The sequence below is a fragment of the Saccopteryx leptura genome, chromosome 5 (assembly GCF_036850995.1).
Source record: "Saccopteryx leptura isolate mSacLep1 chromosome 5, mSacLep1_pri_phased_curated, whole genome shotgun sequence".
NCBI classification, from domain to species: domain Eukaryota; kingdom Metazoa; phylum Chordata; class Mammalia; order Chiroptera; family Emballonuridae; genus Saccopteryx; species Saccopteryx leptura.
The window spans coordinates 103,872,348-103,894,133 of record NC_089507.1 but is presented as its reverse complement, the minus strand read 5'-3'; the positions used below and the strand labels follow the sequence as shown (position 1 = coordinate 103,894,133).

The window sequence follows — 21,786 nt, the reverse complement described above, 5'->3', positions numbered from 1 at the left end:
AGCTGCTTTTATTAAAACCCAGCACACTTTTTTGCTACTCCTTTGTTACTGTCTGTGTTTGGCCAGCAGTCGCGGCTGTCATGGCCATGCACACGCAGGTTCTCATTGAATTCAGACAGATGGTAAAGAAACAGTGGAGCCAAAAAATGGTGGGCCATTCCTTTGTTAAAGTCTCGCACCTGCTGATGAGCAAACACAGGGAAAAACCTTCCCTCCGATTCCACAACCAGGAAAATCTTCTCTGGTTCCTCCTAAAATCAAAGGCCTCACTAGTCTCAGTGGAGCTCATAAAGCCCCTCACCTCTGGTTCCCCATCTGTATGTCTTCTCTTTCCCTGCCAACATGGCTTCTTCTTCAGCGCTCTGCATTCTCTCTGCTCTCTCACTCTACAAACATGGCTTCTCTCTGCCTCTTCTCCTTCTCCTCTTTTCAAAACTTTCTGGCACGAAAACCTCTCCTCCAGCAAATATTAGCAAAACAGTAGCCCTTTCCAAGCAGGAAGGTAATTTGTAATCTCACAGACCACATATACCTGGCCCTACCCAGCCCCCAATGCAAACTATAAGCGAGCAAGCATAAAAATCATATTTTACAAACTTATTTTACCGACAGTCTGCTTCCCCTATTTGAATACGAGCATCATGAGAGCAGGGACTTCCTTTTGTAACTGCTTTATCCTAGTGTCGAGAAGTGTGCCAGCCACCTGCTGGCATACTCAATAAGTATGTATATATTTCAATGAAAGGTGTTTTTTTTTATTTTCAGCCTTTTTTAAAAGTGTGATTGTTTGGTTCTTTTGTAGAAACTGCATGGTATAGAAGAACAGGACAATAACATAGTAGAATTTTGGTTCTTGTGATACTAGGACAGTGGTTGGCAAACCGTGGCTTGCGAGTCACATGAGGCTCTTTGGCCCCTTGAGTGCGGGCGCAAAGGCTAGCTTAGGAGTACCTTAATTAAGTTAATAACGATGTACCTACCTATATAGTGTAAGTTTAAAAAATTTGGCTCTCAAAAGAAATTTCAGTCGTTGTACTGTTGATATTTGGCTCTGCTGACTAATGAGTTTGCCAACCACCGTTAGGAATATCTGTGTGTCATTAGTGTCTTGGCTCTTTCCTTGCATTGTTGTTGACTAGTAAATAACCAGGAACTAAATGGGTGTTTTCTTATTTCCATTGAGTTGTGGACACTGGTAGTTGGAATGGAGCATGTGCCATTTGGTCTGCAGAGTTCACAGACTTGCTTGTGTAATTTTGGTAGGAGGAAGTAAAAACAAATGATGACTGTGAAGATAAGTGTGTATCAGTTACCATCATCTGAATCATTCTGCTCTTATCCATATGTAATTTGGGAGAAAAATGACAAGCATCAACTCATAGTTGTAGCACTTTAGTTGTTCATTGATTGCTTTCTCATACATGCCTTGATCAGGGGACTCCAGCCAAACCAGTGACCCCGTTGCTCAGGCCAATGACCTTGGGCTTAAGCCAGCAATCTCCGGCTTTAAGCCAGAGACCTTTGGGCTCAAGCCAGCGAGCATGGGATCATGTCTATGATCACAGGCTCAAGCCGGTGAGCCTTTGCTCAGGCTAGGTGAGCCTGCGTTCAAGCTGGCAACCTTAGGGTTCCGAACCTGGGTCCTTAGCATCCCAGGTTGATGCTCTATCCACTGTGCCACCTCCTGGTCGGTCTCTCTCTCTCTCTCTCTCTCTCTCTCTCTCACACACACACACACACACACACACACACACACACACACACGCAAACAAGTAGAGAGCTGTGGTTAAAGATCCATGCCTCTGATTTTCTGGGGTTCTGTTTACCTTGCAATAGCTGCTTTAAAAAGTGATTGGTAATAGAATGCTGAAATATATTAAGAGTTTGGGGGCTAGAATGGGAAGGATTCCACTTCACAAAGACACTGCTAATCTGTGGAAGATTTTAGAGCAGTCTCATTTTAAGCAGATGCCAGTGACAAGGAAAAAATTAATACATAGGTCTATTTATTTGTTAAAGAGATCTTTTGTTCTATAACATAGTGATTCTCAAACTTTTTTTCCTTCAGGATGCCTTTACATTGTTTAAAAAGTAGTTGATGCCCAAAGAACTTTTTCTGTTATATCTATTGATATTTTCTATTGATTAAAACTGAGAAGTTTAAATTCACTTGAAATTAACAAAAGTAACAATAAACACATTGACTATTAACAAAAAGATTATTTGTAATGAGAAGTAACTTTTCCTGGCCCTGGCCAGTTGGCTCAGTCAGTTACAAGCATCTTCCCGGACAAGGTTGCAGGTTCAATCCCAGTCAGGGCACTAATGGGAAGTAGCCAGTGAATGCATGACTGAGTGGAACAACAAATGAATGCTTCCCTTTCCCCTCCTCTCTGTCTCCCTTCCTCTGTCTGTCTCTAAAGTAAAAAAAAGTAAGCCATGGCCATATAACTCGGGTGGTTGGAGCATCGTCCTGGAGCACAGAGGTAGCTGGTTCGATTCCCTGGTCAGGGCACATATGGGAACAGTTCCTGTCTCTCTCCCTGCCTCTCTCAAACAAATAAAAGAAAAAAAATAAAAAGTTTTTCTGAAACAAAAAATAGTGGAGATAAATGATATTGTTTTGCATTTGTACAAGTCTTTTTAGTGATTTTTTTAAGTGAAAAATAACTATTTTCTAAATCGTAAAAAATTCAGTGAGAAGAGTGGCACTGTTTTGTAATTTTACAAATCTGTTTCATAATCAGCTTTAATAAAAAATAAGTGTTCTCCTATCTGTTTGTGCATGGTCTGGCAATATGTTGTTTTGGTTGAAGTGTATGAAGAAAATCCAATCTCACACCGACATGGAGTTGGGAAAGGCAGGAGCATTGAAATAACCTTTGCAAATAGTTATGGATATTTTTCTTTGATGACAAACCAAAACCTGACAACTGGTAGGTTTCTTAAAGGTTAGGTACAATGTGGATTCTGAAACTATAAAAACGATCTTTTCCTACTCTGATACATTAAAATTCATTAATTTATTTTGCATTTTGAATAGGACAGAAGAGGGATAGATGTCAATTATAATACAGCTATATAATGGCATATTATACAACCATATTTAAAAAGTATTTTCTGCCCTGAACAGTGGTGCAGTGGATAGAATGTCACCCCAAGTACTGAGGTGTCACGGATCTTGAGATCTCCGGTTCGATCCCACGTTGCTTGGACTTGACCCCAAGATGGCCGTTTCCAGCCCCAGTCAGGGCATGAATGAGGAGCAGTCAGTGGGTGCATAACTGTGCACAGTGGGTGCATAACTGTGTCATGTGGAAGGAATTAATGCTTCTCTCTCTCCCCCACCCCCTTTCTCTCTTTCTCTCCAAAAAAAAAAAATGTATTTTCTACAGATGAAATGCTTACAAGTGTAATAAATTTGTCTACTCAGTATGATCCTAGTTTTGCTAAAAAAAAAAAAAAAGTGAGATGTGTGTATTAACTGAAAGGAAAATATATTAAAGTTTGAATATGTTTAGTGATGCATTCATGGATAATATTTTATTTTGTTTATACTTTTCTGTTTTCCAAATTTATTGCTTATAAAACCAGGGAAAAATAAGTTTCTTTTTTAAAAATTCAGAAATAAGATGACTATTAAACTGTTTTCCTCACTCATTTGTCACTTTTTATAAGTAAAACCTCAGGGTTTAAGTGGTAACGAAGATTTATTTTTTCACCTAAAGCTTTTGTTTATTTAATAGAGTAAGTAACGTGCCCTTTCTGTGGCTGTTTTAAAGTCAGAACTTTTTAATTTTAATAGGAATTAATTGATTTATTAGAGAAACTTTATTCAAGACTTTCTGAAGAAAAGCATTAATTGTTTTACTTTATAGCAGAAACATAATTTTTTTTTTAAGTGAGAAGAGGGGAGATAGACTTCTGCATGCACCCCGACCAGATCCACCCAGCAACCACTGTCTGGGTTCCATGCTCGAGTCAACCAGTCAACCTAGCTATCCTAAGCGCCCACGGCCAACGCTGGAATCACTGGAGCCACTGGCTGTGAGAGGGGAAGGGAAGAGAAACAAGCAGTGATCACTTCTCATGTGTGCCCTGACCAGGGATTGAACCCAGGATGTCTGCGTGCCAGGCTGATGCTCTATCCATTGAGCAAAACGGCCAGGGCCAGCAGAGACATAATTTGTGTATCTTCCTTTGTGTTACCTCTCAGGCAAGCAGTACCTAATTCTTATCTAAGTAAATGGCAAAAGGATCTTCTTATCCTACAGTGATAATAGAGCTACTCTCAATGTGGAGAAGTATGTATCATGGAAGTTAGCATGCACTTAACCTCTGAGTAATTTTGCCTGTGGTGTGTTTCTCTTTATAATTAATGACTAGAAGTTGAAGTGGCTCTGATCAGAGAAATGAAAAGGGCAGCTCACATCCAGGGATTAGTCCTCTGCTTTTACCCCTGGATTTAGAAAGGATGTTTGCTCACAGTTATGTTGCTGATGCAGTATTGTACTAGAGTGTTGTCACATTAAGGCTTTTGTCCTTTGTAGACAGGATCCAAATCTGACAGGAATCCAAATCTGCTGATGGTCTGTGTCCTGAAAAACGGAGGACTTCATCCATTGTTGGTATTTTTTTTGTTTAATGTTCCTTATGATATAATTAAGTGATTATTAACATGTCTATACAAGTTACAAAATATCCACAAAGCAGGAAAGTAGCAGTTTCACATCCTCTACTTACCATCGTAAAGATGAGAACATTATCACTTGGATATTTCCAGCTGAACTACAGTTCTGAGGCTTTTGTTAATAAGTTAGTGATAGGCAGTGTTTCAGTCCCTCCCAATACTGTTTACTAAAAGACAATGACAGATCCAAGAAGTAACTAAATACAAAGAGTAGTTTCAATAATAAAAATAAGAAACCACTAGGTATATTGCTTATTAAACCAGGGAAATATAAGTTTCTTGTTTTAAAAATTCAGAAATACGGATGTCTATTAAACTGCTTCCCTCATGTGTCACTTTTTATAAGTAAAACCCTAGATTTAAGTGGTAACAAAGATTCTTTTTTCTACTTAATGTTTTTGTTTATTTAATAGAGTAATGTACCTCTTCTGTGGCTGTTTTAAAGTCAGAAATGTTTTATTTTATTTAGGAATTAATTTATTAGAGAAACTTTATTCAAGACTTATATGTGTATGTATATCTGGAGTACATCTCCAAGCCTCCAAAATGTTCAACCTAGAAAATCTGATGAAAATTAATATTGGAGGCGCTGGCTGGTTGGATCAGCGGTAGAGTGTTGGCCTGGCGTTTGGATGTCTCAGGTTCGATTCTCAGTCAGGGCACAAAGGAGAAGCAACCAACTACTTCTCCATGCCTCCCGTCTCCCTTCTCTCCCCCTCCTGCAGCCATGGCTCAACTGGAGCAAAATGGCCCTGAGCACTGAGGATGGGTCCATGACCTCACCTCAGGTGCCAAAATAGTTTGGTTGCTGAGCAACAGAGCAACAGCTTCAGATGGGCAAAGAGCATTGTCCTATAGGGAACTTGCTGGGTGGATCCTGGTCAGGGCGCATGCGGAGTCTCTTTTTCTGCCTCCTCACTTATTTAAGGAAAAATTAAATTAGAATATTTCAGGCCCTAGCCGGTTGGCTCAGTGGTAGAGCATCGGCCTGGCGTGCGGGAGTCCCGGATTCGATTCCCGGCCAGGGCACACAGGAGAAGCGCCCATCTGCTTCTCCACCCCTCCCCCTCTCCTTCCTCTTTATCTCTCTCTTCCCCTCCCGCAGCCAAGGCTCCTATGGAGCAAAGTTGGCCCGGGCGCTGGGGATGGCTCTGTGGCCTCTGTGGCCTCTGCTTCAGGCGCTAGAATGGCTCTGATTGTGGCAGAGCGACGCCCCAGATGGGCAGAGCATCGCCCCCTGGTGGGCATGCCAGGTGGATCCTGGTCGGGCGCATGCGGGAGTCTGTCTGACTGCCTCCCCGTTTCCAACCTCAGAAAAATACAAAAAAAAAAAAAAAAAAAAAAAAAAGAGTGAGAGAAAGAAAAAATTAGAATATTTCCAAATTTAATGATGACTTTAACCATTAGGGATGCCTCCAAGTAAAATATTCTCAATTACTTTAAGCAGAGGATAGAATGACCTTTTCATGTAAAACAGTACAAGAATAGGCAATTAAGTAGTTTCCCATCACAATTTACACTTCAAAGTGAGCAGTACCTTTTAGTGAACAGGCAGGAAGGATTTGCAGAGTCTAAGTAAGGAATGATGGGCATTATTATTGTTTTACCATACCATAAACCGCAGGGGTGTTTTACCCTTACCTTCCTGTGGTATTGAGAATAAAATCTGAAATCCTTGCCATAAGCTGGTTCCTGACCACTGCTTCCATTTTGCCTCCTATTGGCTCCCTGTACTACAGCCAGGAGGCCTCCTTGCCTCTGGCCATGGCCTCAGCATTTGCTGGTGGCTCTGTCTGGAATGAAACTTTTTCCCACATAGTATAATGCTTGCTCCCTCCCTTCATTAGATCTTTGCTCAAATACTATTCAGGTGTCTGCTCTCTCCAGAGTGAAGCCTTCCCTGAATATATTGAATTGCACAGCCTGCTTATTCTGTTTCTCTACCTGTACTTTTCCTACAGTGTTTTATCAGTAGCTGATATTATACTTCTGTTTGCTTTCTTACTGTCTGCCTAATTCTCATAATATAGTCTTTACGAGGGCAGGAGCTTTGTTTCCTTTGCTGCTAATTGCTAATTCCACTTTATTTAGGATAGTGCTTGGCACTGCACTTAGGAGACAGAATCCCTAGATCCTGTGATGAATTAATGGCAGAATGAACTCAGATTGTCTTGTGTACTATACACAAGATTGCATTCACACAGAACACTTTAGAAAGACAGTGCATCAAAGGCGTTGCTGAATTTTAGGCTTGACTCAGACTTGCCAAAAACCATGCCTGATAGTGTGATGTTTAGAGAACAAAATTCTAGTTGGATGGCTCCTGTCTGGTCAGTGTCACCCATAACAGTAATGCTCTATAGGAGGGGAAAATGAGGGCATGAAAATCCCAGGGAGGTGGGTAAATTTGTAAATATTGGGCCTTTGGCATTCTTTGATGTTATTTTTGATATTAGGAAGGAAGTGGTTTGATGAAGTTCTTGTTGAAAATAACTGGGATGTCAGACATTTTATCAGGGGCTCTGACAGAGTTGATGGCAGTAATTTCTCCACATGACTAAACAGTTTCCATCATGCCTTACTCCTTCCCTGGGACCTGCCACACCACTCCCTCCCTGACTGTTACAGATACATCACATCTGGTTTCAGAGCCATGCGTTAACTGCTTCTCCTACTAGTTCAACCTCATATCTTGCCATTTATAGGGTGAGTTTTCATTGATTCAGCCAGGCTGGTGTCTTCATGTTCCTCCCTTCTGTGTGCCCTTTGTGTGCCTTAAAATGTCCTGCTTGGTCATTGCTAACTCCTGGCCAAGTCCTTCCTTCTCGGCTTGCTTCAGTGAAGCTCTCATATACTTACCAACCCATTGTCCCCAATAGTCATGCAATTTAGTTCTAAATCAGTATATAATATGAGATGATATTACTGTAAGATGTTATCTATCTTGGTTTGGTTTTTACAGAAAGGCTAAACATTCTTTAAGAGGGACTTTTATATATTTTTTATATCCCGTGATAATGTGATTTTGTTCCAAGGGTAAAAAATGAACGAAAAGGTAATGAAATCCAGAATGCTGATGGGAGCAGGTTTTGATTTGGGAACACTCTAAGGGTATGGGGCACATAAGGGGCATTGAGCAAATACTGACTGATCGAGCTGTTGAGTAGGGCCGTATGTTGGGTAGTGTCTAGCCTGCCAGTTGAAATGATATTTAGTTGGCAGGGGTTGTGGATTTATTTATAAGCCTGGAGATTGCGTGAAAATTAAAAGAACTATAATTTTCAACCAGGGAAGGAAGATGTTCAGATTTTAAAATTTAAACTAGTGTAATTTTCTTCACACTTAGGAAGGCTCTTACCAGTTCCTCTAAGACAATACCACACTGCCCTAATGACTAAAAGGACGTAAGTTCAATAACATTGACATTGCTTGGGGGGACTTTTATGTAGTACTCCAGCCGGCTGCGAACTACCAATGTCACATGGAAGAAACCCACTCAAGACACAAACTTATGTCAAGAGGAAGAGGGGGAGGCCTGCCAAGGGAGGCAAAGAAGATCTCCTGAATCTCCTTCTCCCTTAGCTTTTATTGATCAGAAGCAGAACAGAGGTAACAGGGATTACAAGAGAGGGAGGCCAGGTGATAAGGGGAAAGAATGACTGATAGCTGTTTTGCTGACATGGAGAAAGGGCTAATTTGGGTCAGTACATTCTTTTTCTTTTGCTAATTAACATTCACAAAGGAAAGGGCAATCCAGAACCTCTGGGCTAATTTTCTAAAACCTGTTCACATGCATTCCTTTGTGTCTGCACAAAGGTCACTCACACAGTTTCTTGGTGTTTGCATCCAAGAGACATTCACTCAGGGCTTTTAACTAAAGTTCTCCAATCCAAGTCAGGGTTCAAGGTTGGATGGATGATTCCTACACCAGGGGTCCCAAACTACGGCCGTGGGCCACCTGAGGCCATTTATCCGCCCCTGCAACACTTCTGGAAGGGGCACCTCTTTATTGGTGGTCAGTGAGAGGAGCACAGGAGTACTATATGTGGTGTCACTCACGTACAGTACTACTTCCAGTGACGTGGGATGCACATGTCACCGCTCCAGAAGCACGTCATATCACTTGTTACGGCTAGCAGTGACAAAAATGGAACCAGACATGGACCATCTCATTAGCCAAAAGCAGGCCCATAGTTCCCATTGAAATACTGGTCAGTTTGTTGATTTAAATTTACTTGTTCTTTATTTTAAATATTGTATTTGTTCCTGTTTTGTTTTTTTTTTTTACTTTAAAATAAGATATGTGCAGTGTGCATAGGGATTTGTTCATAGTTTGGTTTTTTTGGGTTTTTTTTTTTTTTTTTTTGTATTTTTCTGAAGCTAGAAACAGGGAGAGACAGTCAGACAGACTCCCGCATGCGCCTGACCGGGATCCACCCGGCACGCCCACCAGGGGCGACGCTCTGCCCATCAGGGCATCGCTCTGCCGCGACCAGAGCCACTTTAGTGCCTGGGGCAGAGGCCAAGGAGCCATCCCCAGCGCCCAGGCCATCTTTGCTCCAATGGAGCCTCGGCTGTGGGAGGGGAAGAGAGAGACAGAGAGGAAGGAGAGGGGGAGGGGTGGAGAAGCAGATGGGCGCTTCTCCTGTGTGCCCTGTCCGGGAATCGAACCCGGGACTTCTGCATGCCAGGCCGACGCTCTACCACTGAGCCCAACGGCCAGGGCCTGTTCATAGTTTTTTTTATAGTCTGGCCCTCCAATGGTCTGAGGGACAGTGAACTGGCCCCCTGTGTAAAATGTTTGGAGACCCCTGCCCTACACTTTTAAAAGGTTCTATAAAAGTTCCTTTTTCTTCCTCCAAGAGTAAAGTATGTAACTTAAATCTCCCTGATATGATTTCCACTAGAACAGAAGCTCCTGAGGGTAGGTCTACCAGGGTTGTTCGCTGTTGGGCAGTGTAAAGCCAGAAGCCAGGGCCGGGGCCACTATCACAACAGCCCGGCCCATGCAGGTTCACATTGGATTCGGACAGTCGGTAAAGAAACAACGGAGCCACAAACTGGTGGGCCATAGTCTTTAATTCTAGCTTGCACCCGGCGGGCAAGTAAAAATACACACTGGGCTCCAAAACCCACTCACATTCAGTGCTCACAAAGCCACTGACTTATCCGAGTTTCCTAGAATCAAAGGTTTCTAGCTCACCAGCCTTCTTCTCCTCAGTTCCCCATCTTCTTCCTTATCCCAGATACAAACACTACACAAACTGGCATCTCACTCAGCACTCTGCCATCTTGGCTGCTTCTCCTGGCCACATGGCCTCTTTCTGCTCTCTGCTCTGCTCTCTCCTCTAATCATCCCAGGAACCAAGAGGGCAAACTCTCGTTCTGCCCCCGTTTTATATTGTAGCTTCACAATCTCTAATCCAATATACAAAATAGGGAAGTCTCTAATACAAAGTCACTTCTCTGAGGCATGATTGGATTGTACCACCCCACATCAAAAAGGGTGGGAAAGGCTTAATCCCAAAACCAAGCCCCAGGCTACAGGGATTCTCAACACACACTAATATCACCTGGGCGACGGCCTCACGTAGGCAGCACCATTTTTAACAAAGTAAGCATAATACATTTTATCTGCCCAACAGGCAGATAAAATATATTAATGCTCACTTTGTTAAAGATGGCGCTGCCCACATGGAAGCCCATCTCCCAGGTGATATTAGTTGCCCTTATGTTTGGAATGGGCATGATTATATTAATGTGTGTTGGGGTGGGCTGTGGGCAGGCAGGATCCTTGTAGCCTGGGGCTTGGTTTTAGGACTAAGCCTTTCCCACCCTTTTTGATGTAGGGCAGTGCACTCTCATGAGGAATCCCATCATGCCTCAGATAAGTGACTTTGTATCAGAGACTTCCTTATTTGTATATTGGATTAAAGGTTTTGATTTCTACACTATAAAAAGAGCAGACCAGGAGCTTCTCTCTCAGTTCCTGGGATTAGCAGAGAGGAGAGCAGAGAAAGGCCATGTAAAGGAGACCAGGAGAAGCAGCCAAGATGGTGGAGTGCTGAGTGAGAAGTCAGGTTGTGCAGAGTTTGTGCAGGGAGAAGGAAGGAGATGGGGAACACAGGTGAATAAGTCTGGTGAGCTAGAAATGTTTGATTCTAGGAAACTCGGATAAGTCAGTAGCTTTGTGAGTACTGAATGAGTGGGTTTTGGAGCCCAGTGTGTGTTTTGACTTGCCCGCCAGGTGCAAGCTAGGATTAAAGATGATGGCCCACCAGTTCTTGGCTCCGTTGTTTTATTACGGACTGCCCGAATCCAGTGAGAACCTGTATGGGCCAGGCTGCTCTGATGGTGGCCGTGAATACTGGCTTTACATTCGCCATGTGTGCTTGATGCTCAGTGCTGGCACAGAGGCGCTCAGTAAGGGGTGGATGACTGGTGGTTTGGTTCAGCTGCTTGGTCTTAGAGGTGGAGAGAGAGAAGATGTGTGGATTGATTGGCTCTTGTAGTCTTGACCAGCCTTCCCATGGTTACCTTATGTTGTAGATGAAACAAAATACAAATTTTTCTTACCATCAATAAACTTTATTAAATAATATAATTGCCATTATTATTAATGATTTCTTGCCAGCGTGAGGGCAATTTGTATATCCCATTTTTGAAAAATGTTTTATCTTTTGATGCAAAAAATTGAACCAGTGCTTGTTTGATATCTTCTTCATTTTTGAATTTTTTGCCCTTCAAAAAATTTTGTAAGGACAAAAACTAGTGATAGTTGGAGGGTGCTAAGTCCGGAGAATATGGTGGATGCGACAGACATGCTTCTGTAGCATTTCTTCCTTGTTGAAGTTCATAAAAATTACAGTGGCGTAAATGAACTTTATCAGTAGCCATGGGTACACTATCGCTTCACACATAAGACTAACGTGAATCAACTTTGTTTTAGTTAATGTGCTACGTCAGTATGTATACATTAAGTGATAAAAATAGAGAGGCACACATGCACCAAATAAACGTGCTTACATGTAGAAACTTGTGATAGAAATGGACAGAACTTTCCGGTAGACCTTATTATGCTCACTTTGTTAAAGATGGCGCTGCCCACACGGAAGCTGTCGCCCAGGTGATATTAATGTGTGTTGGGGGCGGGCTATGGGCAAGCAGGATCTTTGTAGCCTAGGGCTTGGTTTTGGGATTAAGCCTTTCCCCCCTTTTTGATGTGGGGTGGTACAATCCCATCATGCCTCAGATAGGTGACTTTGTATTAGAGACTTCCCTATTTTGTATATTGGATTAAAGGTTTTGATTTCTACACTATAAAATGAGGGCAGAACGGGAGCTTGCTCTCTTAGTTCCTGGGATTAGCATTAGAGGAGCAGAGAGGAGAGCAGAGAAAGGCCACGTGGAGGAGGCCAGGAGAAGCAGCCAAGATGGCGGAGTGTTGAGTGAGAAGCCAGTTTGGGCAGAGTTTGTGCAGGAAGAAGGAAGGAGATGGGGGGAACAGAGGTGAATAAGTCTGATGAGCTAGAAACCTTTGATTCTAGGAAACTCGGATAAAGTCAGTAGCTTTGTGAGCACTGAATGAGTGGGTTTTGGAGCCCAATGTGTGTTTTTACTTGCCTGCCAGGTGCAAGCTAGGATTAAAGATGATGGCTCACCAGTTTTTGGCTCCATTGTTTCTTTACTGACTGTCCGAATCCAATGCAAACTTGCATGGGCCAGGCTGCTGTGATGGTGGCCATGGCCACTGGCTTTACAGTAGGTGTGGCTGATCATGGTTGCTTTTCTTTTAGTGGTTCTCTACTGCAGTGGTTTTTAACCTTTTTACACTTGTGGACTGGTGAAAAATAGAATTATTTTGGGTACTGCTAAGTAAGAAGTCACCCCGAGCATAAGTGAATTCGATTAAGATCGTTGGTTCTATAATCTTCATACAGCAGGATGATTAACTCATGGACCTGCAAGCAATTTCTGGCAGCTGGTCTGCAGACCATCCGTTGAAAAACACTGCTGTACTGGACCTAGACACTGCTTTTTTAAAAGTTCCACACGTAGTTCTGATGTGCAAGCAAGAGTTGAAAACTACAGTTTGTAGAGTGAAAGAAAATGGAGGTTAACTTAAGCCATTGGTTTATGTGTAAATAAACAGAATTAACAGGTCCTTTTGGGTTATATAGCATTTTTCTGCTCTTCAGCTGGACCCGTCAACTCAGTAATGAAAAGAGGTTTTCTTTCCCCTACATCTTCAGCTGCTGCTTTGGGCTTCCTTTCACATTTAGCTCTTGGCAGCTAATAAGAGTCAAGCTCTTTGGGCATATTTTTATTATACTTGGCAGAACATATTATTAAGGTGTTGATTTGACTTTTTAAATTCAGCAACATAGTGTAAGAGTACAGGTGGTCTCCAGCTCCAAACACTAGGAGTTAGCATCTTCCTGCCCCACTCTCTCTCTCCACTCCCCAGTTTCCCAGTCCTCCCCGCACTCACCAGAATCACAGTTATTAGACAGAGTTCAGAATCCAAGTGTTGGTCAAATAAGTTTGAAAATATGATATATGTTTGCTTGCTTATAGTTTGCATTGGATATGGGGGACAGGCTGTAAGCAGGCAGTGTCCTTACAGCCTAAGGCTTAGTTTTAAGTCTAAGCCTTTCCCACCCTTTAATACTAAAATCTTTTCAAAACTAAGCTTTTCTCCTCACCCTTGACTGTTGCATGATAGGCAGTGGTGCACTCTTATGAGGAATCCCCTTATGCCTCAGATAAGTGCCTTTGTATCAGAGACTTCCTGGTGTATATATTGGATTAAAGGTTTTGATTTCTACACTATAAAGCAGTGGTCCCCTACCTTTATTGGGCCACAGACCGGTTTAATGTCAGAAAATATTTTCACGGACTGGCCTTCAGGGTGGGATGGATAAATGCACAAAATAAAATTATGCGACCGTTGTAAAAACTGTGGTATTTTTGAGTCTTAGACGGATGTAACAGAGGAAATCTGGTCATTTTTTAAAAATAAAACATCGTTCAGACTTAAATATAAATAAAACGGAAATAATGTAAGTTATTTATTCTTTCTCTGTGGACCGGTACCAAATGGCCCACGGACCGGTACTGGTCCGCGGCCTGGGGGTTGGGGACCACTGCTATAAAGGAAAGCAGAGTAAGGCCACGTGGAGGAGAGGAGAAGCAGCCAAGTTGGCGGAGTGCTGAGGGAGAAGCCAGTTTGTGCAGAGAGAAGGAGATGGGGAACAGAGGTGAATAAGGCTGGTGAACTAGAAACCTTTGATTCTAGGAAACTCAGATGAGTCAGTGGCTTTGGGAGCCCTGAATGGAAAGGGAAGTGTTTTCCCACTGTGTGTATTTCTTGTCCACAAACTAGGATAAAGATGATGGCCCACCAGTTCTTGGCTCCGTTGTTTCATTACCGTCTGTTGGGCAGATAAAATATATTATGCTCACTTTGTTAAAGTCAGCGCTGCCCACGAGGAGGCCGTCGCCCAGGTGATATTAATGTGTGTCTCTGTGGGCAGGTAGAATCCTTGTAGCCTGGTGCTTGGTTTTGGGATTAAGCCTTTCCCACCCGTTTTGATGTGGGGCGGTACAATCCAATCATGCCTCAGAGAAGTGTCTTTGTATTGAAGACTTCCCTATTTTGTATATTGGATTAAAGGTTTGGATTTCTACACTATAAAATGGGGGCAGAACGAGAGCTTGCTCTCTTGGTTCCTGGGATTAGCATGAGAGAGCAGAGGGAGCAGAGCAGAGAGCAGAAAGAGGCCATGTGGCCAGGAGAAGCAGCCAAGATGGCGGAGTGCTGAGTGAGATGCCAGTTTGTGTAGAGTTTGTATCTGGGATAAGGAAGGAGATGGGGAACTGAGGAGAATAAGGCTGGTGAGCTAGAAACCTTTGATTCTAGGAAACTCGGATAAGTCAGTGGCTTTGTGAGCACTGTATGTGAGTGGGTTTTGGAGCCCAGTGTGTATTTTTACTTGCCCGCCGGGTGCAAGCTAGAATTAAAGACTATGACCCATCAGATTTTGGCTCCGCTGTTTCTTTACCGACTGCCCGAATCCAATGCGAACCTGCATGGGCCGGGCTGCTCTGATGGTGGCCCTGGCCCCTGGCCCCTGGCTTTACACCGTCTGTCCAAATCAAATGCTAACCTGCATGGGCCAAGCGGCTGTGATGGTGGCTGTGGCTACTGGCTTTACACCAAGGAAGAAATACTGTTGTGCAAACAAATTTGTTACCAGTGCTTTTTAGGTTTGTGTAAAGCCAGGAGCCACGGCCAGGGCCACTATCACAGCAGCCTTCTGGCCCATGCAGGTTCGCATTGGATTCGGACAGTCAGCAAAGAAACAGCGGAGCCAAAAACTGGTGGGCCATAGCCTTCAATCCTACCTTGCACCCGGCGGGCAAGTAAAAATACACACTGGGCTCCAAAACTCAGTCACGCTCAGTGCTAACAAAACCACTGACTTATCCGAGTTTCCTAGAATCAAAGGTTTCTAGCTCACCAGCCTTCTTCTCCTCAGTTCCCCATCTCCTTCCTTATCCCAGATACAAACTCTACACAAACAGGCATCTCACTCAGCTCTCCGCCATCTTGGCTTCTTTTCCTGGCCTCCTCCACGTGGCCTCCTTCCGCTGCTGGCTCTACTCTCTCTGCTCTCTCATGCTAACCTCAGGAACCAAAAAAGCAAACTCTCGTTCCATCCCCATTTTATAGTGTAGAAATCCAAACCCTTAATCCAATATACATAATAGGGAAGTCTCTAATACAAAGTCACTTCTCTGAGGCATGATAGGATTGTACCACTTTACACCAAAAAGGGTAGGAAAGGCTTAATCCCAAAACCAAGCCCCAGGCTACAAGGATTCTGCCTGCCTTTAGCCCACCCCAACACACATTAATACCACCTGGGCAACAGCCTCTTTAACAAAGTGAGCATAATACATTTTATCTGCCCAACAGTTTGCTTGCTTGTATTGGGGCAGTGCCCTGTGTGTATAGTATTTGTTTTTTTTTGTTTTGTTTTTTTTTTTTAAATTTAAATTTTATTTATTCATTTTTAGAGAAGAGAGAGAGAGACAGAGAGAGAGAGAGAAGGGGGGAGGAACTGGAAGCATCAACTCCCATATGTGCCTTGACCAGGCAAGCCCAGGGTTTCGAACCGGCAACCTGAGCATTTCCAGGTCGACGCTTTATCCACTGCGCCACCACAGGTCAGGCCTGTGTATAGTATTTGTAAGGCTGCTGGTGCTTGCCCTCAGGGCAGCAGATTGCAAATTGCAGATTACCTTCCTGCTTGGGAGGGGCTGTTTGCTGGAGAAGGGGTTTTCCCCAGGTGTTTTTGCTAGAGTGCTGAGAGAGGGAGGGAGTGCTGCAGGGCTGGAGATTTTGATTTCTGCATGGCCTGTTTGGCTGGGGAGTACTGAGACTGGTGGGGTCCTGAGATGGGAGAAAGGGGCGTGGTCTTCCCTGTTTGCTCATCTGCCCACCCTTAGGAGACTTTAATAAACAGTGTGGCCCACCATTTTCTGGCTCCACAGTTCTTTTACCGACTGCCTCAATCCAGTGGGAACCTGCATGGCAATGGCGGCGGCCACTGGGCTTACAAATACTGTTAGGAAAATTGGGATCAGCTGAGCAGTTGCCAGTTGGCCTCTTTGTTTAATTATTTTCCTGGACACTTCCTGAAATTTCCATCCAGTTTTGGTCATTTTCAGGCTATGTAATAATTCAAACTGTGGCTACTGGCCATTTACTAACACAGTAAAATGTTACTTTATGCAAAAGTAATATTTTAAAGGTTATGCATTTTGGCATCTCGAGAAAGGCCAAATCATTTACCTTTTGCACTTTAGGGTGAAAGAATTAGGTGATTTATTTACTTCCTGACTTCTAAAAGCTAGAGAGAGCAAATGAGAGTTTGAAAACATGTGCATTTGCGTGTGTGCATGCATGTGCACACACAGGTGGGCAAGGAAGATCATTATTATGATGAGAGTGAGCCAATGGTAGGAGAGTTTTGGGATGGAGATGAGTTGGGGGGGATTGCTCTAGGTCGGGGCGATTTGCATGTGCAAAGACTTGGCCAGGTAATATATGAAGGAAGGCAAGGCTGGCTGGAGTGCAGGAAGTGAGGTTGGAGGAGAAGGCTGAATTGAGGTGTAGAAAGAAATAGGCCCAGGTCAGATCAGGTAGGAGTGAAGGTCAGAAGCCATTGGGACCTAACCAATTTACATTCTTAAAACAATCCCATGGGAAGAAAGATAATTCTTAATGCAGGTTGCCTGCTTTGACATTTTTTTATTCAATAATGAAAACATCAGTATTGTTTTATTTAGCCACGGAAATGTTGTATCTAGGTATATTTGAGACACACAATGCCAAGGTGGCCTTCTGAATTTTTACACTGAAATACATTGCAGCTGAACTGTGGAGGCCAGCTGATGGCCTGTGGCCCTAGTCACTTTGTGGAGTCCCATTGTCCCAAAAAGCAGAGCACACAGTAGGTTGCTCAGCAAGCTAGAGGTCGGCAAGCTCTGTTGTGTCAAGAGCAGAACTCTCATTCATTCAATCAGGGCTGTGACAGATGAGATTTTAGTGACCCAGCCAACCTCTGGCATGTTAAGTACTGACTAGTCTATTTCCTTTTCCAGTCACAGTGTCCTGGATGAGCCAGGAACAATCTAGAAACTCTGATCAGTACTTGTAGGTCTTCTAGTCATGGGGAGGAATAACTGTGGACTACTGTATTGTAAATTTCTGATATCAAATACTATCAGATCAGTTGGTTCTGAGGCCATTTTAAAGTTATCATCATTCATTAAATAGTGAGTGCTCTTTTCCTTCTCTCTGCCTGATCATTTCCAAAGTATTGATAGGCCCATCACAGCAATGGGACATTGTATTCAGACACAAGCTTTGATATGGATTTCTTATGGGTCATAGATTTCTTAGGAGTCACTCTCTTATTTTGTATTATAGCTGCAGACAGTTAAAGTACAGATTTCTCACTGTTCCCTTTTTTGGAGGGGGAGGAGGGATGTGTGTAGCTTTGAAAGAAAGCCTGACTGGTGCCTAGTGCACAGCATGTGTGTGTAAGTCTGCAAGTTTGTCTAGAGTGTGCTGACCAGTGAGAACCTCTGATCTGATGGAGGCTCACTGAAAGGAAACAAGGCCACTGTCATCTTCTGAAGGCACAGAGTCTGAGGACAGTAGAGTTGATAATAGGACTTGGCATTTCTGAACCCGGGACTTGTGCCCTTTGACTAAGCATGATGCTTAGTTAACTGTAAAGGAAATGGTTAGTAACAAGTGTAATGAAGAAATGAATAATGTTCAATTATTCCAAGTCACTAAGTTGAATCTGTTTTATCTCTGCAGTGAACCATTTTAAAACAAAATTTGTTTCTAATAGGAGCAGAACTTACTATTATTTTTATAAAGAATGAGGCAAAGTAAAACTAGATTAAAGAGAAATAAAATGTTTGCCTAGGATACTTCATATGTTTATTTTGTAATCAAGCATTGAATTATGTCATGGGAGTGACATTAATGATCCTGAATTTATAATGTCATCGGTACTTAATTTAATTCAAATAATAGATGTATTAGTAAATTTATTTTTGTTAGATAATATTATTCAATCTGGTATTTCCATAATTAATTTCTTTTCCCTAAGGGTGAACGAAAACAAGCATTGTATCTCTTCAGATGCTTACGGCAATGTGCCTTGGGTCCGGCCAGTGCTGTGTGCCTTCATGCAGAAAAGATTTCACAACATGAGTTCAGCTGATTTTAAGAGTACGTTTATTAAGGCGGGGACAGTGCAATAAGGAAGGACTTAGGCTAGAAGAAGCAACAGGAGAAAGCCCAGGCAGGGATGCTGTCAGCTCACTGGAGAATCAGAGAAAAGGGGGCCTTGGGGACAAGTTCAGGGAGTTAGCCCAGGATGAGCTGCCCTCGTTTCAAGTCTTGTGGGAGGAGTCCTTTAGAGTTTAGGAGATGTAAGCCTGTGGGGGAAGAAGTGAAGGAAAGGCTGGCACAGGCTGCTCCTGGGAGAGGGAGCACATGCTGAGTCCTTTGTTTTGTTTCTAAAGGCTGGAGGTTTAGAGGAGGTCTCAGGGGTGGATCTCAATAGAATATACATCAGTTTTCTCAGGTGTGCCCTTTCAGGGTCGTGGTCTTTACTGATTGGTCAGCACCAGGGCAGAGAGTCATCATTAATCTTTGCAGCTAGTCCTGGGGCTGTGGGCCCAGTTTTGCTGCTTTTCTGGGTCTGAAGCTGAAATACAACTGAGACCTAGACGTTATCTCTAGGGAGGAAATGCCAGGGGGTTTAAACCACATGACCAGAGATATGATGCCAGTGGAGGAAAGGTCACCCTGGAGGCCAGGTCTGGTGCCAGTTTTGCTTATCGTTAGGCACCTGAGGCTTTCTTCCCTGGTGACCTTCTGTATCTGGCTGTAAATTGCTCAACCAATTTGTTCAGCTATCTGTCTCAGTTTCCCCATTCCACTTGCCAAGGAATTTTTCTAGCTTTTTACTATCCTGCCTCAGGATTATTAAATAGCTTTGTAATAACAATGTCCTGTTTTATGAACATTCATAAATTCAATTTATGTCATTTAGACTCATGGGTGCTTTTTCCAAGTCAAGTTTATAGATTATATTTCTCTTTGGTTGGCAAACTTGTGATTTCTTAATACCTGGAAGGTAGTTTATATAATAATTAGTAATAGATGTGTAATGTAAGAGCTAAACTGCTTAGTATCAATCTGAGCAGGCATTATGGTCCATTGTAGCTATGATAACTAACAGTTTAAGTCTAACATTAATAGTTAATTTGTGCCACCCATGATAGGGGCACCCATACTCACACAGTTATTGTATATTTGTTTTAAAAAATGACCTGGTCAGTATTTAGGTAATGTTACATTATCAGCACATCTTTCATCAACTTGGTTAAATTAACTTGGTTGTACTTGATTCCCATTCAGTGGCCTCTCAGTGCCTCCTTTTACACACTTTTTAATGGTAAGAAAGTGAAGAGGAAAACATTGCCAACTAATACAGACAGGAAAGGCAGGAAGAAGGTAATTCTGTTTTGAAAAATTCTGTCCACACTTATTAGCTACTTGGTACTGGTACTTCCTGATTCCAAAACTGATGTTAACGTAATCCTACTCTCCATTTTGAGATTGTTTTATTGCCTTCAGCAGAATTCCTGGCATATTTGAGGCCCTGCCCCTCTAATTTGTGCCAGATCCCCAAGCCACAGCTAGCCCAATCCATCTCACACAGCCCTACCTGCCTGTTCTCTCTCCTGTCTTCATGCTGTCTGTGGTAAAGACTTCGCCTCGTAAATAAATTTAACCCTAATGATTGTCCAGTTCACTCCTGTGTGCCCTCTGAGTCCCAGCCTTTCTGGCTTTCTGCTTGTCATTGTCTGGCTTTGAATTAAGCCTGACAGCTTTGCCCTGCCGTACAAACATTAGATACCCACCCCCTTCCTTTAGTAAATATACTCATGATAGGTATTACATTACTCATACCTCCAGCACCGATGAAAGAGGCTGGATCTCCTAAGGTCAGTGGAAGGTATTCCTGGGGGAGGTGTGCTTGAGGGGTGGAGCATTAGGAGGGTAGAAGAAAAAAGATAAACCTTCTGACTCTAAACAGAAGATAAAGAAGTTTCTGACTAAACTAATGAAACCAGTTTACCTGAGATAGTTCTGTGGCCTGTGCTGGTGGCAGCTGTGTTACTGGATCATGGTGATAACGAGTTCTTTATATGATCTGCCAGAAGCATTTGTTAATCTATATAATAACTAGGAGAGAAAGATAAGGAAACAAGGGCTCAGACGGCAGTGTGATCCCTGCAAGGGTTTTGAAATGGGTTGGCCTGGGTTTGAATTCTGGCCTTGACATGACTGTAAGAATTTGAGCAAGTTTCATAGCTGCTCTGGCCCTCAGAACCTACCTTAGAGTGTTGTGAAAATTCAATGAGGTAATGAATGCGGGCATTTAGGACTCTACCCAGCCCACAGCTAATGTTTACTGAATTATTTTTATTATTGAACTAAGATGATACAGCGAGTACATGGCAGATCTGGGTGTGAGTTTCTCCAGCGCTAATGCCTAGGCTCGCTCTTCTGTTCCATACTGCCATCACTGTTACCCTTTTTTTTTTTTTTAACCCGGAAGAAAAATAGATCAGTTCTTCATTTCTTACAGTTTCCTGTGTGTGGGGATAAATGGCCTTGGACTATTTGGTTCCAGGTACCTGGGACTGGAGAACTTTTTTTTTTACTCATTTTTTATTCTGGCTAAGTGTGTGGAATTTTATTCTGCTTCTTAAAAATTATGTAAACAATTATTGTTTTGATATTAAGAAACATTATCTGTGTTACACTGTAATTTTTTTAAAGGCAAATGCCTTTCAAGTTTTAAATATTGATGTGCTGTATCATTTTATTTATATAATAGAGAAACTATTAAAACTTTAAAAATATTTTAATAAGGGGAGGAAATACTTTCTGGGTCATCTGTACTTCTCATATTCCATCATAACAGGGAAAAAGACTTAACCTAAGAACAAATATAATTCTCTAACCTTTAATTGTTATTCCTTTTCTCAGTCACAAATGGCCAGAAGGATTTGAGGTCATTCTTTAACAATTGGAGTGAGGATGGGTCAAAGATTAGGCAGAAGAGAAGATGATGGCTTTAATATCATTACTGCTACCCCAAATAAACTTTTTTAAAGGTCATAGTTTATAAGTATTTCCCATTTGGGAAGGATGATGATAGTCTGCATACAGCAGCTCATGCAGTTTGCCTGTTAGAAATTTTCAGGTGTCTTCCCTGGTCTTCGGAGTGCTGCCAAATTATTGTGGCAAGTTGAAGTAAACGAATTAGGGCTGGAGTTTTCAAGCTGCATCCATTAGTGGGTCATGAAATCAGTTTAGTGGGTCACGACAAGCATTACAGAAAAGTGAAACAATGAATACGTCAGAGTGTACAGTAAAGGCTGTGTGTATATTGCTTCTGGAAATTTTTATTTCAGCTGATTTTAGT

The 21,786-nt window shown here is 42.5% G+C and overlaps 1 protein-coding gene across 3 annotated transcripts in view; it reads left to right on the top strand.

The window, feature by feature from the left end:
* FAM107B (family with sequence similarity 107 member B) overlaps nt 1-21,786 on the top strand; it is a 247,216-nt gene that overhangs the window by 185,678 nt on the left and 39,752 nt on the right. The window contains exon 1 of one of the 3 annotated variants that reach the window (XM_066385127.1): nt 4,549-4,624. The exons of the other annotated variants lie outside the window; for them this stretch is intronic. The gene's annotated coding sequence lies outside the window, so the exon portion shown is untranslated. Of the gene's footprint in view, nt 1-4,548; nt 4,625-21,786 lie in introns of those variants that run through there. 3 annotated transcript variants of the gene reach the window in all.